Source organism: Rattus rattus, chromosome 11 (assembly GCF_011064425.1).
Source record: "Rattus rattus isolate New Zealand chromosome 11, Rrattus_CSIRO_v1, whole genome shotgun sequence".
NCBI classification, from domain to species: domain Eukaryota; kingdom Metazoa; phylum Chordata; class Mammalia; order Rodentia; family Muridae; genus Rattus; species Rattus rattus.
The window spans coordinates 65,380,048-65,396,980 of NC_046164.1; positions in this window are offsets into that span (position 1 = coordinate 65,380,048).

The window sequence follows — 16,933 nt, forward strand, 5'->3', positions numbered from 1 at the left end:
ACTATTGAAGACTAATAATACTTACTCTCTGGCAATACTTTCCTTACTCCCTTCCTTTTGCTTTACATATGACAATGTCTTTTGAGATTGTTTTCCAGATACAAAGTATAAATATACAAATATATGATTGCTAATTATTTACTATATAACAATATACATTCACAAGATCTTTCAATGACTACTGTTGCAGTAAAACGTAAAAAGGGGTAAAACGGTTCACCTGCATACCCTTGCGGTCATGCTCTCACTAGTTCCAGCTCCAGCGGACCATTGGAACGAGAGCTAATTTATCTCAGTAGATCCATGCTGCCCCCAAGTACTTTCTGACCTACTGTCCATGAGCCATTCGAATGCAGCACCCTGTCAGGCTGCCCTGCCCTCAGTCACAGCTCTCTTGGATGGTTTCCACCATGCTTGGCATACCCATCCCAATTCCATGGCGGCCCAGTGCATCTATGTCACCATACACTCTCTTGAACTCAATTAAGTCACCACAGGAAAGAACACATCACACAATATCCTCTGATCCAATTTATAAAATATAATTTGCCCATCTAGACAACACAAAATACTGTACACACCCGTAACCCAATCACAAAAACACACACATGGTAGGCACCCACTGATAAGTGGATATTAGTCCCAAAGCTCGAATTACCCAAGATATAATCCAGAGACCACATGAAGCTCATGAAGAAGGACTACCAAAGTGAAGATGCTTCAGTCCTTCTTAAAAGGAGGAACAAAACTATTCATTGGTAGAGCTATAGAGACAATGTTTGGAGCAGAGACTGAAGGAATGGCCATTCAGAGCCTTCCCTACTTGGAGATCCAGCCCATATATATACAGCTATCAAACCTAGACAATATTGATGAAGTCAGGAAGTGCATGCTAACAGTACAGGAGCCTGATATAGCTGTCTACTGAGAGGTACAGCCACAGCATGACAAATACAGAAGTGAATGCTAGCAGCAAACCACTGAACTGAGAACAGGGTCTCAATTGGAGGAATTAGACAAAGAATTGAAGGAACTGAAAGGGCTCGCAACCCCATAAGAACAACAATACCAACCAACCAGAGCTCCCAGGGACTAAACTACTACCCAAAGACTACACATGGACAGACCCATGGCTCCAGCTGCATATGTAGCCGAAGATGGACTTGTTGGCAGGCACCAATGGGAGGAGAAGCCCTTGATCCTGCCAAGGCTGGATCCCCAGGGTAGGAGAATGTCAGGGCATGGAGACAGGAGGGGGGTGTGATGGGGGAGGGGAAATACCCTTAGAGAAGAGGGGGGGGGGGAGAGGAGAGGGGGCTTATGGTCAGGAAACAGGAAAAGAGAATAATATTTGAAATTTAAATAAAAAACATCAAATTAAAAAATAAAAGATAGGACAACCCAAAATCCCCCCTCAATAAATGGAAGAAAAACAGAATAGTCATAACAGCCTGTAACTGTGTGCAGAGAAATTCTTTACATCTGTCACCATGTTCCCTCAGATGCTTTTCCCTTGCTCTGGCCTCCTCTGCCTCTTTAAAACTTTTTCTCTTGCCCATCTTTCCTTCTTGTCCAATGACAGCCCTCGTTCTATCTTATATTTGCCTTCACCTACATAATGACATCAACCTATAGACTACAACTCATTTAATATTGTAAAAAGACATAAACTGAGATTCAAATCTAGTTCTAATTTCATTAACAGAGAAAAATAGGAAACTCCAGGTTTTTAGATGGAAACATATGTATGTGAATATATGTGTGTATATGTGTATACATATATGTACATATACCACATGCATGCATGTATATGTATATGATGTACATGTATGTGTCCCTATATCTGTACATGTTTGTATATGTATATATGACAGAGACAAGCACCTGGACATATATCCCTAGATATATGAGACAGTAAGAAGAAATGCATTTGGGTTCAGAAATACATACTAATTCACACACTGCGAAATAGATAGATCTCTATCGACTGAACCTCAAGTAAGGTCAGAGAAACATATTCGCTGACAGACATTGCTTTGTCTTGTACTTCTCTACATAATTTGAGATTCTTTGAGCTGTGAATGATACAACAGGAACAGTTCTTCAACTTAATTAAGCCCAAAATGAAATGTTCACCTTGGGCAACTAAAAACAGAGAGCCATCAAGGGCTCAGATTTGTCTAAACCCAGATTCCTAAAACACAGCAGCGGAAATTAATTCTTCTACCTTAGTTACTTTTCCCAGCACTGTGACAACTTACTGGACAAAAGCAATTTAAGGGGAAAGGGTTTTACATAGTCTATTATGGTGGGGATGGCAAGGCACGAGGAGTTGGATGCAAGTGCTCACACTGGGTCCACAACAGGAAACAGAATGTAGAATGTATGCTGCTGGGGATCAGTTCTTTTCCCTGATTATACAGTCCAGGATTCTAACCAGGGTATGATGTCACTCACACTGGGCTCATCTCCACAGCTTAACTAACATAGTCAAGATAATTCCTCTCAGGCACAGCTAGAGGCCCATCTCCCAGATTGTGTCAAGTTGATAAATGATCATAACCACATATTCTCCAACTTTTTCCTTGAACTTAGAACATTTTGCTTTGATTTGTTTTGTAGGTACTATCCTGCTGGATAGTTTTATACATGCTTAGACTGGAATCATCTGTTGTTCTAATGGGCAGTCACACCGGAAAACAAAGAGCTATTTTAACAGCTTTAGGAACAAAGCTAAAACCATGATTTTAAAGTGCATGGTCCATTTCTCACTGTCTCCTAGTATTCCCAAGTCGACCACATCCAGGGCTGTTACTTCATTGACCACACATCTATAGAGCACTTAATTTGCATCAGGCACTCTTTCAAAGTTTTATGAGAGATATGTCATTTTGATAGTCAAGTCTATTGTGGGGATACAGGAAAAAATATACAGAATATACTGGAGGGTGGGAAGAACCAGGAGGAACTGGACATTAGCCAGGCTGCAGGTCAATGAATGGATAAAAAGACGTCTAAGTCTCAGAAATTGAAGAATGCCTGACAGACATGCTATAGGCAAGCAAGATGACTGAATTCTAGCACAGGGCTGGCTTTTGTTTTCTTCTTGTAGTGGGGTGTCTGCTCCCAATGCTACAACTATTGGCTCCTCCTGCTCCTGAGGTCTAATGGGCACTATCCACATCAATAAGGCACGGTTATGCCTAGAAGGCATATTTTTCATTTACCTGGGGAAATCAGTATCTGTAACATGATTTTTTCCCCCAAAATGCTTCTCTAATGCATGAAAATTTGCTTTACATCTGATTCATTATTTATTTTCTATTAATGAGTCGTTTGATTATTTCCCTTGGTGAGCAGAATTTTACAGCCCTGGAAGATGTGAATAATGCAAAAATAACTAATTATGAATTTTTTTCCAGCATGCACATCCAGATGCAGAAAGGTTTCTACAAAAGGGAAAATAGAAGCTAAACATCTGAAATTGCCATTTTCTAGAATCTGTGAAGGGAAAAATATGCTCCAGCTTAGTTTAAAGAATAATCTGGAGACATTTTTTTAAAGCAACAGATCAAGTACTCTAAGATAAGCCTCAAACCAGAAGATGAGTATTCAGTCCTTGCATTAGTCACAACATTGCTCAGTGGGTGAGTTCAGAAGGAAGCTCTCTGATTCTCTTCATTGTTCTTCATATTCAAAAGAAAATTATTCCATTATCCCAGTGCTGATAGCTCAGAAATTTATGAATTCATGAACTAAATTTTAATATGAGTCCAGAAAATGCTACTTTGTTACAGTAAATAACTTTTTTAACTTTTAGAAATCTATAGTCCCAAGGTAGACCATCATATCAACCAGCAAAGATACTTTAACCTGAAAGCCATACAAAAAATTGATTTTATTACATTATAACAGAAATTAAAGTTGAGAATTTAATGAAAAGAGAACTAATGACACCATTTGTAGTACTAGGGCCTTTTGTTTATTATATGAATGGTTTCATATTTTCCTTATTTAGATAAAGTATTTAAATATTGAAGTGGACCCAATGGATTCTCATTATACCTGTGTAATATGGTAACAATTAGTATCTGTTCTTATAAGGCCCGCTGCTTCTAGTCTAAATATGAGAGATCTTGACATAGATGATTGCATATAATGTTTATGTGAGAATAGCACATATTTTCAAAGTTTACTTGGTAATAAGATTTTTTTTGGAAGGAGAATTTCTTCCTCAGATGAGGTGTAGGTAAACTGGGAAAAGACACATTAAAGTGGGTTAGAAATAGCCTGTGTTATTTTGTTAGGTCAAGAGAAAATCTGAGAACCTGAACATTTAGCTCCTGAACATTGGAATGAACACCATTAGACAGTAGAGAAAAATGAGGCATGCAAAATCTTTTCTCAACTTTAAGTAGTTATCAGGAATAAATAAATCATAGCCCCATATTGAACAGACCAAACAGAATGACGATGCAAAGGCATAAAAATGGATCTGAAGTTACTGAGATTGAGAATTGATAAGATAGAAAACTTTAAACCCAAATCTTGTCATAATCCCCTTGGATGCCACTCTGTATATCAATATTCAGGTTGTATCATGAGAAGCATAATCAGAAATCTCCAGAGATGAGAGCTATGTTCCCTCATACAAACCGGGATTAAGTTGCAATCACCCGTTGTCGTGTCTGATACTAGTTTTAAGGGTCACTGTTCAGAACAATCAATATGAATGCTAATTTCTATGGCCATCTAGCTATGAATGTTGTCAAGGAATTACTATAGATAAATATGTCTGGAGATATACTTCAGTGGTGAAGTGCTTGTCTAGAATGTATAAGTCTAAAGCCTTGGCTTCAATACCAAATACCAAAGCTAGGACAACAAAAAAGAAAATTGCATGGAGCATAAATTTGCTTTGCTAAGTGTGGCAATGACAGACTATTATTCTGACACTATGGAGCTAAGGGCAAGAAGACCAGTTCAAGGTCATCCTCTGTTACAAAATAAGTTCACAAAAATCTCTAGGCCTGCATGGACTAACTGAGAATCTGTTACCAAAAAAATTACTGTAGCCAAGCTCCAAGGCTTACTGTAGTTTGCACTGCTGTTTAAATTGTAACCTGGAATATCAGGTTTTGGAAATTGCTAAATTAATTAATCTGCGTGATCACAGAAAAGACTCCAGACTTTTATTGTGTTATTTCTTATATGTTAAATTAAAATCACCTCAGAGTTTTTTTCTTAGAATTAATAAAGTAATGTAAGGCAAATGGCATGTAAAATGCCAAATGTCTGAATCTATAGATTTGATGATTTAGAAAAAATACTGACAATATTTTCAGAAATAATATTATCCTTTTCAAAAGTTTCTTTTTGCTTCCTTCAATACTAATACACCATATCTTTAGCACCTGGGCAAGGCCTTCTAATCCATTTCTTTTAAAAAATATATCTATAAAAATTGACAAAGTCATTGGACAGATTACACAGTTTAGGGGTCACAGACAAATTCATTAAATAGCTCAAAATAAGTTGCAGGAGCCTAGCCTCTGTTCCTCTGAACACATGTCTAGCCACAGTCAAATCTGCTTCTTTTTTATGCAAAACCATAGATATAGGAATCCATTGACGTGTCTGTTTGGAAACTTTCTTGAGCAACATAATGATCTATGTTCTTTTTTTTTTTTAAGTGCAATTTTAAAAGGAAGGAAGAACTAGTCTAGACTGCAGCTATGGTATCAGAGTTTCTTCTGGAGTTGGTATTTCCAAAGGGATGATATAGATTGAGGGATTTACAGGGCTCCCCGTGTGCCCTGTAATTCAATCTAACAAGTGCTACATCTCAGAAGGTTTTGCACTCTATGAAAGCTCATAGACAGAAAGGCTATACTTTGGCCTCCTAGTCACTCACTAGGCTGGGACAACTGACAGTCCAAATACTGGAAAAAGGACAATGGTTTAGGATTCAGGTTTGCGTCTCTCTGGTGAAGCATTTGCATGTTAAAAATAATTCACGTAGAAGTGAGTGCGTGTGTTCTCTGAGGTCTCCATTAGCTGGCACTGGGCCTGCCCTTAGGTCCAAAGGATCCTTGGAGGATCTCAAGAGTTTCCTGTTCTCCTGTGAGGGTCTGAAGTGTCCCATGAATATGCAGCTTGGAAACCCACCCCAACAATCCCTTCACAATTTGGTGGGCCTGGAGCCTGCCTGCAAATAGGACTGTAGGGGACCCAAGAACTATTAGCTTGGAATATTCCCTTACCGATATTTTGCCAGTGAGGTCCACCTGACGTTCAATTTCTGGCCCACAACTTCCCCTGCCTTCTCCTGAAGTCATGCCATCATCAGGATCATCCAGCTAACACCAGAGAAAAGAAGATGCCTAAAGGACAGTATAAGAACAAAGTCAACAAGAGCCAGAAAAATATGAAAAAACCACTCTTGCTATCCTGCTATAACAAGCCATGCATATCCCTCAAAAACCTGAAGAACAAGAAGATGATCTTAATTGCACTCTTGTAAAAATTCCAGAGGTCTTTAAAGAAGGAATGAATAAATTCCTTAAAGAAATGCAGGGATACACACCCAACCTGTTAGAGGCATTAAAATGGGAAGTAATAATATATATAACATTTGAAATGTAAGTAAAGAAGTATATCTAATAAAAAATTAAAAACATATATTATAATATCTAATGTATTGTATGGAACAGTCAAACTCCTTCAGAGTAGAGGGTTGTGGTTAGGGTTAGAGAAGGATTAGAAAAGGTTAGAAAAGGGTTTCTAAGCAAACAGACACAAGAAATAAGCAGAGATAGTCATTCTAAAATCTAACAAAATACTCTTTCAACCAAACTTATGGGGAACCAAAAGAAATGGGGAAGGTACTTCATGCACATCAATTGAAAAAAATATCCTCCAAAAGAAGTTCTCAATTGTGAATATCTATGCCCGAAATCCAAAGGCACCCTCATTCATAAAAGAAACATTACTAAATCTTAAATCACACATTAAGCCTCACACTTAATAGTGACAGATTTCAACACCCTACTCTTACCAACTGACAGGTCATTAAGACATAAACTAAACAGAGAAATAATGTAATGAATAAAGGTTATGACTCAAATGGGCCTAACAGATATCTGTAGAACATTTCACACCCAGAAAAGAATATACCTTCTTCTCAGTACCTCACGGAACCTTCTTTAAAATTGATAATATAATTGATCACAAGGAAAGCCTCAAAAGATCCAAGAAAAGTGAAATAATCCCTCTGCATCCAGTCAGATCACCATGGATTAAGCTGAACTTCAGCAACAAAGATATCAATACAAACCCTACCTACTCATGGAAACTCAACAGCACTTTACCGAATGTTCTCTAGGTCAGGGAAGAAATTAAAGACTGGAGAATCTAATGAAAATGAGGGCATAACACACCCAAATTATAGGACATAATGAGACTGGTGCTAAGAGGAAAGTTCATAGCATTAAGTTACTTCATAAAGAAATTGGAGAATTCTCATAGTAATAGATAAAGTACACCTTAAAGCTCTAGAGAAGGAGGAAGAAGCAGAGGAAGAGAAGAGGTGGAGGAGAAGAGGAAGAGGAGAAGAGGAGTAGGAGGAGGAGAGGAGGAGAGGAGAAGAGTAGGAGGAGGAGAAGAGGAGGAAGAAGAAAAGAGAAGGAGGAAGAGAAGAGGAGGAAGAGGAGGAGGAAGAGGAGAAGAGCAGGAGGAGAAGAGGAGGAAGAGGAGAAGAGGAAGAGGAGAAGAGGAGGAGGAGAAGAAGAGGAGGAGAAGAGGAGGAAGAAGAAAAGAGCAGGAGGAAGAGAAGAGGAGGAAGAGGAGGAGGAAGAGGAGAAGAGCAGGAGGAGAAGAGGAGGAAGAGGAGAAGAGGAAGAGGAGAAGAGGAGGAGGAGAAGAAGAGGAGGAGAAGAAGAGGAAGAGGAGAAGAGGAGGGGGGAAGGAGGGGAGGAAGAAAATACACCCAAGAAGAATAGACTGCAGGAAACAATAAAACTCGGGGCTGAAATCAATCAATCAGAAACAAAGAAAACAATACAAAGAAGCAATGAAATCAAGAGCTGGTTTTAAGACCATCAACAAGTTAGACAAATCCTTAGCCAAACTGACTGAAAGGCGCTGAGATAGTATCCAATGTAACAAAACAAGAAACGAAAGGGGAGAGATAACAATGAGCACTGAGGAAATGGAAAGAATCATTAGATCTTATTCCAAAAGCCTCTAGTCCACAAAATTGAACAATCTAAATGAAATGCATGATTTTCTAGTCAGATAACAGCTGCCAAAGCTAAATCAAGATCAGGCAAAACCATATAAATAGTCCTACAACCCCTAAGAAAATAGAAGCAGTCATTAAATTCTAGAAATCAATTTAGTGCCTCAAGACCCAGCTATATCACTCCTGAGTATACACACAAGAAATGCTCTACCATACCACAAGAAAACATGCTCAACTATGTTCATAACAGCTTTATTCATAATAAACAGAAACTGGAAATAACTTAGATGTTTCTCAACTGAAGAATGGATAAAAAACAAATGTGGTTAATTTATACAGTGGAATACTTTTCAGCTATTAAAAGTGAAGACATTGTGAATTTTGCAGGCAAAAGGACTGAACTCAAAAAGGTCACTGTGAGTGAGGTAACCCAGTCCCCAAAGGACATGTGCATGGTATGTACTCACTTACAAGAAGATATTGGTAATGCATACAGGGTAACTATGCTATAATCAACAGACACAAATAAGTCAAACACAAAGACAGCTCAAGGGTTGATGGTTCAATCTTCCTCAGATGGGGACACACAACAACTATTGGATATGGGAGGCAGGGAACTAGATGGGAGACAGGATTCCAAGGGTAGCAGGATGGGGGGGGCGGTGCAGTCCCAGATGTAGGGAGAAAGAATGGATAGCAGCAATGGGCCAGGGGCCAGGGGGTAAATGCTAAGACTTGCCAAAGACCTGGAATAGAGGGAGAACCCTTGAGACCTATGGAGGCAACTCTATGTGAGATCGCTAACAGTGGGGGATCTGAATTGAAGTGGCCAATTCCTGTGGCCAGGATTGATTCCCCGTAGGGGGCAAAAGAACAGCAGCCTACACAGAGAACCTTCGGCCCAAAATGTGTCTTGTCTATAAGATGTGCAGGGACAAAGACACAGAAGAGACTGGGGAATGGCCAGCCAATGACTTCCCCTAACTGAGACCCCAACCATGAGCAAGTACCAATCCCTGACACTATTAATGATACTCTTGCTATGCTTGTAGAGTCTAACATAACTGTCCTGTGAGGGGCTCCATCCAGCAGCCAATGGAAAGAGGTACAGAAACCCACAGTCAAGCATTAGATGAGGGAAGGACTGATGAATCCAAAGAGAACAGGGCCTCCACAGGAACACCAACTGAGTCAATTAAACTGGACCCTGGCAGGCACTGAGAAACTGAACTATCAACCAACGAGCATGCACTGGTTAGATCTAGGGCCTGTGCATATGTGTAATGGATGTGTAACTTGGTTTTCATGTGGTACCTTGACAACTGGAGCAGGGGCTGTCCATGAATCTCTTGCCTGGCTGCCCACAAATGCCATTCCCCTAACTGGGCCAACTTCTCTGGCTGCAGTATGAGAGGATGCGCATAGAACTGCAGTGTCTTGATATGCATGGGAAGTAGGAAAGGAGATGAAGTGGGTGAAGAAATGTAGAGGGAGAAATGGGGGAAGAATCAGTGTGGAAGAATACTGGGAGAAGAGAGAAGCTAATATTTAGGTGTAAAGTGAATGAATGAATCAATGAATGAATGAATAAACAAAATAATATGTTTTGTCTTTGAACAGTTATGCAAATTCTGGGGGACATAGTGTCCTCACCTGTTAATGGAAATTATATATCCCTAATATCTTTGCCACAATGAAAGGTTATCTTACATCTAACTCAAAAATTATAAAGTATAAAATTACTGTCTATTCACTGAACACATTCATTGCAAATCCAAGTATTATTTAGAGGAGTTGCAAACATCTATCTCCTTTCATCTGCCATAATTTCCATCTTTAATATGTTGCTAATGTTGTAACATACAATTTATACAAAGGCTATATAATTTCACAAATGTCTATGAAATAATTACAAATTTCCACTTACTCGTGAAACAATAGAACATGGTGGCCATTCCTACATCCACTTTTATCCTTCCTATTGGTCTCTCTCCTCAGAGCTACGTAACCAGCATCTTTCCTTTTTTCTCATAGTTTTAACATTCATACAAATCTCTACAAAATAAATTATGTAGCTTCCTAACTTCCTCACAGTGAAATAAAATAACATTTTCGGTTCCTCATTTTATTTTTCCTAAAATAGCATTTTGCAAGACTTGTGTTTTTAAATTTTGTTTTGTTCTATATCATTAAATTATTTAAATTTAACACATACATGTACACACACACAGACACACACACACACACACACACACACACACACACACACACACACACACATATCCTGGGCATGCCCTCCCCTCCTAACACTTTCCTTTATAAAAACATCTATGACTATAGACAAAGCCGTTGGAGAGAATTCATAGCTTAGGAGTTACAGACAAATTCATGAAATAGCTGACAATGAATCTCACCAGGCTACCCCTTGCTCCTCTGAACATGTGCTTAGCCATAGTCATTGCTGTTTCTTTTTTACACAAAAGAATGGATCTAGTCACCAATTGAAATATATATTAGTACAGTAGACAGCACAACAGACAATTTTGTAGGAGCATATCCAGTTCTCACCTGACCACAATTCAATCCATATAGAAATCCCTATGTATGTTTTGTTATTGTTGTTGTTGTTGATGATTAGCAACTTGGTCTGAGTTTTACTGAAATGTTGGTTAAGATAACAGCTAGGGTGTAGGTGTGTTACTTAAGAATGATCCAGAAAATGTGATAGGGAAAGTGGAGCCACGCTGGTAAAGAAGGAAAGAAAACCTAGCAGCATTGCTTCTCTTCTGGGTATATTTCAACTTCAAGACAATACTGTTTATGCATTTAAGTTGGCATGAGTTTTATGATTTCAAAATCTACATGAACAAAATTGATTCCTTTGCTAATGCTGAACAATATTTGAATTTTTAACTTAAATATGTTTACCTTTGATATAGTATATATTTTTGGCATTGTTATAAAAATTGGGTTTATTATGTGTATATTACTATACATGTGGCATGCACATTTTGGTATGTATGTATATAATATATATATGTATATATATATATCTTGGGAATACACATAAAATTAGTGTACTGGTACATAAGTAAGTTTTACATGTTTGCTTTTATATATGATCTTATGTTTCTCAGAGCTTACTAAATTGCACATGGTTATTGTGTAGTGATTTGACTGGAGATATTTAGCCCATGAACAACTCACAAGAAAATTTTTCTATGCTCAAACTTTTCAAAATGAAAGGTTGTTGCTTGATAATTAAAAAATGTCTTTTGTGGATAAAAACAGTTTCTGGCACTTGGATGGATGGTAGATAGCTGCATTTCTGAGATATGTATCTACTCTTCTTCACTATCAGGCTTACCCACCCATTTCTCCTCTTGCTCTTTCAGTACAGATTTGACTGAGAGTGACTGACCAATGTGCTACATAGTTCCTCACTTTAGATTCCTGTGCCATCAGCTGCAACATGGTCAACTGGACTTGACTTGTTTTGCCTACTTCTATCTTTGTGGGGCCTCTAGCATAGGCTTTGTGTCTAGTTCATTGAGTTTGCTCCTGCTGTGTTTCCAGATACTGAAGGGAAAGCTGTCGATGGTAGTCCACTGCTTTACCATCTCATTTCGGAGGAGATCCTGAGACGTCAGGTACCTGAGCCATACTGAACAGTATCCTGCCCAGTGCTGGACTTTGGTTCTCTGCTGACTTTACACCAAGCCTTGGAAAGGAAATTCCTTTTCCTGGGTGTTGTAAAAGGACAAACGCCACCCAAATACAGAGCTCGGCACAGTCTTTCCCATTTTCTTTAGTTGATCCTAGGATTCATTAGTAACTTGTCAGCTTTAAGCTGAGCGCAAGAAGATTATGAAATATTTTATTCAGCTTTATTAGTTGTGTGGGTGGCAGATTTGTTTAAATAGCAACTACATTTTAACTTACTTTATTACAGTATTTTATTTTAGTTGGGCTATGTTCAGGTGTATGTGTGGCACTGTCATAACAGAGTAAGAAATAAAATGTTACACAGAAATCATTATATACACATAAATGCACAAGATACATGTATGTGTACACATTTGTGTTCACATGTGTGCCTGTATTTCCATCCAAACAATTTTATGTTCGGTTCTGAATTTTCATTACTGAAATATAAACACACTTGCTCTGCATGCATATAATTATTCTTGGTTATAGAGAATGAAACAGGTATCCCCCTGGGTTGATCGATAAATCAGTCAATATGGCCATTCACACGATGTGTGCCCATCTTTCAGCAAGTGTATATTAATTCTATATGGCCAGTGGACATATTGGATAGCAAATTACTCACGTTTTCCACATATGTGCAATAGAACAATCAATCATGATACATTTTATGTTGCCTCTACCAAAAGAAAAATGCAAATCAATAGATACACTGGTGTAGATGGAGAAACCCCACCCCTAAATGAAGAGCTACAGGCAATCAATGGTTATAGAGATTGAGAGAATTTGTTTTCTTCATGAGTGAAGCTCCTGATAGGTTATCCAATTCTAAGTAGTCAGCTAGACATGAAAACATATAAAAGCAATACTAAATGGACCAAGTAGGATATACATGCATGAATGCATTCATAAACATGTATATACATTCATACACACATATACAAATATATGTATATTTATATATGTAGATGTGTTTGTGTGTTTTTATACAATTATAGAAGAGGTTACTGAATTAGAGAGAGAATGTGAATGGGGGGTAGAAAAGTTCTGAGGGAAGAGTAGGAGTAATGGAAATAATATAAATACAGCATTTATGAATGAAATCATTAAATATAAATTAAAAGGACAAAGCTAAATTAAAAAATAAAATCTTCAATACTCTTAAACCATTTGAAAATGATACATTTTTCAGGAGGTTGATGGGGGCATCAGATGCCTCTGTAGAAAACCCTGGTTATTTGCAAATACAGTGTCAAATCTATTTTTTTCATTAGTCGATACTCTTGAGAATTATGAAATCAATCATGTTAAGTTGTAACCTATAGATCTTTAGAATAAACATGAACTTATACAAAGCCACCAGGAGGTTGACCAAGATGATCGCTTCATATCTGATTTCTGCTCTGTCTTTTCTTTTTCACTTTTGAGAACATCTGAAACACAAATCCGATGATTCATATTTTAAAACTATCCAGCCTATCACTCAGGGAGCTAAGAAACTAGTAATGCAGTAGTTTTGTCTTTATTCCTGTTATCATCTATACAGAGCCTGAGTCAGAATTTTAAGAGGGCCTCAACTCATTGTTCCAAATTGATTATCATCATGCCCTTGTGAATCTCATCTTCTCCCTAACTAGGTAATACAAATGGCGTCGCCATTATAAGAAGACAAAGTGGACTGGTCACATGGCACATTTTAATTCCACCATTCTGGCCACAAACACTAAAACTTTACAACTACCCTTTGGAAAGTTCTTGAGTGAAGTTTAAGTTTTTGGTTTTATTTCTTACATATTTTGGTATTATAATAAAATCACATCATTTACCTATAATGTTTCTCGCAACACCCTCCCCCTTGGACCCTCCTATATACCCCTCCTTGGTTTCATTCAAACTCACAGCTTCTTTTTTTCATTAATTCCTTTTTCATACACACACACACACACACACACACACACACACACACACACACTTCTAGATACATAAATACAACCTGTTTAAACTACACAATGCTACTTGTATATACATATGTTTTCTCAACATTCCTAGAGGCCACTGAGCTAGAAGTTTGCTATTTGAAAGAAGCATTCTGTCAGCCATGTTTTGACAGTTGATCCCGAACTCCCCAACAGCACCCTACGATCTAGCATATCATTACAGGCCACATCTTGGAGAATTTGTGAGGAGCACTGAATGTGGAGGCTAACCAAACCACACCATACTCTAATTTGAGTCAATCTACCTGCTAGTTGAGCTACCTTGACAAAAGCTATTACTTCATCAGTATTCTACTTTCTATACTGAACGTGTGTCTAATTATCTGTCTGCAAAAGGAAAATTATTGCAAATGGAAGCCAATTGAGAATCAAGGGAGTAGTATCTTGTTTCTGTCTGGTGTTTGTTTGTTTGTTTGGTGGTTTGGTTTGCTTTTCTTTTTGTTGATGATGTTGTTTGTTTTAAGACGTGCTTACTCTTTATGCAGTATGGAAAGGGGCAATGGTGTCACTTTCTAAGGTCCTCCCATCTTTCTCAGTGAAACCACTACAAATCATTATGTCTAACACATTATGTCTAACACATATAAATCATTATGTCTAACACATTATTATTATCTCATTCCTGGACAATAACTAAGCTTCTTTTGTTTCCACACTTGCTCGCAGCATGGCTTTAGCAAGAGAGATGTCATGACAGACTTCTAAAATGCTTCTAAGATATTGTCACTATTCTGTTTAAATCTGTGGAAAGGCTGCTGGTCACACACTTAGCTTGAAATTTGAAGTCCTTTCCTGAGTCCCGAGGCCTTTGACAAAGGCCATGACAGTTCTTTTCCTATCATGTCTCAACATCTTCATCTTTACTCCAGAAGGAAACCTGGTGGGCTTGCTCCCTGCTTCTAACTCCAGTGTGCTCTTCTTCCGGTCACAGGACATCTTTGTAGACTCGGCTCTCTTCTGACTTGTTCTCATCTTTCTTTCCTTGGTGGTTTCTCTTAAATATCAATGCTTCAGATCATGAGAAACTTTTTACTGCCCCAGCCCCAGGCACTTTGTGGCAGTGCCCTGTATCTCTCTCAACTTTGGCTTTACCACTTGAACCTCCCAATTTCAGTATAAGATCTATACTCTGGTAACTTACCAGGCAGGTTGACTGCTATACTTCTGACTACTCAAAAAAATTCACTACAGACTCTTGATAAACATTTGTGAAGCAAAGGGCTGTGGATAACCTCCAAGAAGCTCTATTTCAGGATTAGTAACTGAAGCTGCAGCCTGCTCAATAACTTTGCATGGGATATTTGTTTTACTCAAATATCTCTGTGCTAAATAATCACACAAACCATCCTTCACAGACAACACAACATCATCTTTGAAAAACTCCTGAAACACACTTGAACTATGTTCTTTCTCCGTGACTTACCTACAGATACTCTTAGTGTGTGCTTACCAAATGATGACAAGGCTTGTGTGTATTTTAACTTTTCTCCTGCTATCAATATTCAGTCAAGACAGAACCTCTCATCTCTCTACTCACCCATCTTGCACCATGCTTGAGACCTAGAAGCTAGAAAATGAAAACACGTTAAGTGAAAAGTTGAATGGCAAAGCAAGCCTCTTTAAAATAAACCGAAGAGTTAGACATATGGAGGAGGAGCGAAACAGAAACATGGTCTTTGGACATTTCATTAGATGGCTTCCTTGCTGAACCTTCATTTTATCAGGGTGTGCCCAACTCTAACTATGAAAGACAGGTAGAAATGCAAGCATATTTGTAGTTCATTATGCATTCAACATACTTGTATAGTTTCTTTAAGAGAGCCACAAGATTACATTAGATACAACGTATAGGTGTAAGAAAGCAAGTGAACAAACAGGAAAAATCCAGAATCTATTATTTAAGAGTTAAATTAAGAATATTAACTTATAGAGTTAAGAATCTATTATTTAACAGCCCCAAGAAGGAGTATAAAATGCTGGATGTGAGCCCTGTGTTTTCTGGGTGAGGCATGTATATGTGACTCTTAGGTATGCTCTTTCCTAGGCTACAGGAAGCAACCTATAGACGCTAAGTGAAACAGAAGCATGTGAAAACGTGAAGTTACTTTTATTGGATACGTAGCCAGTCCAAGTTAAAGTAACTAGTTTGAATTTTGAGAAAATAACATCAAAGAGTTGTATGTGATGTAGTTTTATCTCTCTACTGAACTTAGAGAAAATTTGACAAAGTGCAAATAATGAAAATAAGAGTACATAAAAAGAAATCTGTAATTTATTTAAGGGTGAAATAAGATTTAAAAAGAAAATCACAATTAGTATTCTAGGGAGCTTCATAGCTTATTTCAGTAAGTTTGTATTTTTTTTTCCTCAGGTACCAAAACATCCAGGATTTGAGATGTCTTTTGTGAATATTGTCAAGCCTGTAAGATAAAAATAACTGTTGGGATGCCAAGCAACCAGAGCTTCCAGGGACTAAGCCACTACCCAAAGACTATACATGGACTGACCCTGGGCTCCAACCTCATAGGTAGCAATGAATAGCCTAGTAAGGGAACCAGTGGAAGGGAAGCCCTTGGTCCCCAAGACTGAACCCCAGTGAACGTGATTGTTGGGGGAGGTGGTAATGGGGGGAGGATGGGAGGAACACCCATAGAGAAGGTGAGGGGGAGGGGTTAGGGGGATGTTGGCCCGGAAACCGGGAAAGAGAATAACAATCGAAATGTAAATAAGACATACTCAAGTTAATAAAAATTAAAAAAATAATAACTTGGTTTGGATGCGAGTTCTCCCCCTCAGGTTCTCAAATTTGAATATTTGATCCTTAGTTTGAGATGCAGCCTTCCTGAAGGAATGACCATCACTTAGGCTGGGCTTTTGGGGCTAAAGCCTCTCACCAATTCCAGTTAGCTCTTTGTGCTTCATGCTGTGAACTCCCTCCTCTTTTGCCACCATGCCAGTCACCTGCAACTGTGCTGTCTGTGTCCAC